Here is a 3255-nt window from a genome sequence, read left to right on the forward strand (position 1 = left end):
TCCAACAAATTGGGCAATACCAACATGAGGAACCGATTAGGAAAATCTTGGAAAGATTTATCAATAAAAGATAAAGTAAGAACGGGGAGAGTAACGGAAAGGAATGGCATGTAACTCATATTTTGTATTTTGTAAAATTAACGAAATTGTATTGGGGGTTTAAACATAAGGCACCCAAAAAAAACAAACTGAAATTGAAACAATAAATTGCCCGATCCTGCTCGAACGGGCCCAATTATTATTATTATTATTATTTTGAAGGATAAATGAAAGAAATATTAGAAGTATCAAGGGCAGAAGAGCATGAATGTCTAAGGCAGGAGTAGTAGAATCACTTCAAGCATCCATGTACATAGGAGCAGAAGAGTGCCAAGAAATTAGCGAAAGGAAGTAAGTCTCCTGAAGAGATTTGAATCCAGCCTCGTCTGAAATCATGGGAAAAGAACTGAGCTGAGCGAGTTTCCTGAGACTTTCCTGAGCTCAGTACACTTATTTTCCGGACGAACCCTGTATATCCGTCCGTCTTTCAAAGCTGGCTTTCCTTTACTTTTAAAGAAACAGCACAAATCAACCTCTTCCTCGAGCCAAGTCAAGGAGAAAATCGTGAATTCCCGCGTCAAAAAAAGTTACCCCTAGTCACATAAATCCGGTGCGTAAATGCCAAATTAAATGTCCTACAACTTTCAACAAAAAATACATATATACCAGACAAACCAAAGGTCAACTCCTCATCAGATTAAAAGTGCATTTAAAGCCACTTAAAATGCAATAGACCAGAAAGATCCAGCGACGCCAAGTAACGATAAGATACCGAATGTACTCCATAGTTAATGATGAATTCGGTAAAAGTTGAGAGAATTCTACGCGTAGGAAAGCGAGCCAGAGGAAGGGAAAGAGTAAGAATTTTGGATGTAATTAAGGAGGGTAAAGTTATTCTGATCTAAATGAAGTAAGGGAAAAAGGATTTTTGCGTCAATTTACGAGTCGTATCGTAGTTAAGTCTTATGAGTAGAGTAGTATGCAGTGCTAGGGTCCATCAAAAACCTAACGTAATCGGCCAATAATACCCTCTGCTGACTTGCATATTCTAAAAAAGTCTCCTTGCTTCACAAGAATGCATTCGCAAATCCGGAAAGAGTTTGGATTCAAATCTCACATCTCCCCCCTCTTCCAATTATCCTCGCGGATTTGGACCACCCCGTACACCCTCTACCCCCTCCCCCACCTTCGTGGATGCACCCCCTGTAATGGATGCTATTGTTTGGACGGCGCGTCTGCATCATTTTAACTCCATCACATGCACTGCTGCCTCCCGTCAATGGGCACTCTATTGTATCGGGGAATTCCAAGGAGCTGACTTTTTAACTGGCGCGATGCGCAAATATTTTACACAACTTGACAAATCGTATAATGATTTGTCCAATAGTATCAAAGTACTACAATGACAGCGAGCAACAATTAATAACATTATTACGTCTGACAGAAACACCGAAATCCAATTAGAGGAAATTTCATCCGGCACGAGTTCCAATTTGTCAAATAGTTCGCTCGCTATTGTTCATCGGGTAAATCCCCTAGTAATAATCAAGGCAACTTCCGCAAACAGATGTAAAGTATTCGAGGTGAAATTTGTGAATTTTTTAAGAGAAAAAACCTCAGAAAATTAAAACCGTCTGCTGTCCATCGTGATGGAACAAGTTTGTTTTCTTCACCCTTGATATTCCACGTCTTTATCTAAGCATGAATTCCACCCTGATAATGGAACCGTTTGAAAACCATGGCAACATAGGTTTTAAGCAAGTGTTTCAATCACTTGTTTTGGTTTGTATCAGAGTGAAAACATTTCCACGTATTTACACTCAAGACAGTGTCCTCCGTGAATCCTTCGCTCTCGACACAATTTGAGTATCACTCTTCATATTTATTTGCTCTTCGGATCAAGAGACTCTTATCGTTTCATTTCTCGAGAGCATCCAATCTTCAAATTCCGCCGTTCCAATCCGAGATACGTGAGAAGCGAAGTGAAGAGCCGTGGAGTAGGGATGCTGTGTGGGCGAAATCCGGGGCGTGATTCGACTTATTTATAACCCCTTCTCACACCACCTGACCCAACCAGTGAGATACACTTATTTGTATACAAGAGATCTCCCTTGGACCACCCGCCCTCGAGTGCACCCCTCAATAGGTGAAATCCTTCAAGGACTGCGAAAGGGGAGGGCATCGACGTCGACATAAACATCCCGCGATCCACCAAAAGGGTGTGTGGCAGGGGGTGCGAGCACCAGGCGGGAAGGGTAAGTGATAAGAGTGGTCATGGGAGAGGAAGGGAAAAATGAAACATATTCAGCAACAATACATCAAATAACGTGCAAATTTGTATACATGCTGGAGGAAGACTTACTCCAAAACAAGAGTTAATTCAACTAATAAATTAGTTATTTGCAATGCGAAAGATGGAATTAAAAATGAATCAAATCCATTTAAAAGCAACGCCCCTCCCTTCACTCCTTACACCCCTTATACATTCCCTGCTCCGGTCGGAGAAAATAAAAGTAAATGAGAGCCAACGCGTTCTGCCTCCTCACAGCCGGCTTGTCCTTTCGGTGCTGGGGACTCGTACTAATCCCTCGCTCCAGAGAGTCGTCCTGTCGCCCATCATACTCGAGTCCACACGCATTGCTATATACGTAAATGACAAGGGATTAATTGATCCCCAATCCATCCGCCGATGCGGCAAACGGTCTGGAAAATTTCTAATTCACGGCGACATTCCTCTTCCCCATCCCCTCGTCCTCTTCCTTATATCAGCACCGGCTTGACGGAGACGCTAGCGAAAGAGTAAGATGTGAGTTCGCAGCGTGAGACAGCCGTACATGATTGTGGTCATGAGTTCGTTTTAATTTCCGCGCGGTAGGAGAGATCCCAGAGGAATGGGAGCATTAATGGCTCGTATAAGGGGAGGCAACCGATAGCTACTGCCATTTGCACCTTCGGGATAGGCGAGTCATTTGGTAAGGGTAGGCTTTTCAGCGAAAGGGTAATGATGAAGAGAAAACCCGGTGCCGGAATCAACCTGCTCTATTAACGAAAGGCGCGGAGGGTGGGGCGCTCGAACGTGCTTGAACGTTAGGATCGAGACGCCTTTAAATAATTCTACCACTAAAGGGACTCGAATCCGGTCCCTTGGGTCTCCGCAAAGTGACATAACGCTTTCTCCCAATTATTCTTCGTTTGTTTAAATGAGAGTACTATAAT

This window comes from Hetaerina americana, unplaced genomic scaffold (assembly GCF_022747635.1).
Source record: "Hetaerina americana unplaced genomic scaffold, ioHetAmer1.1.p SCAF_9, whole genome shotgun sequence".
Classification (NCBI taxonomy): Eukaryota; Metazoa; Arthropoda; class Insecta; order Odonata; family Calopterygidae; genus Hetaerina; species Hetaerina americana.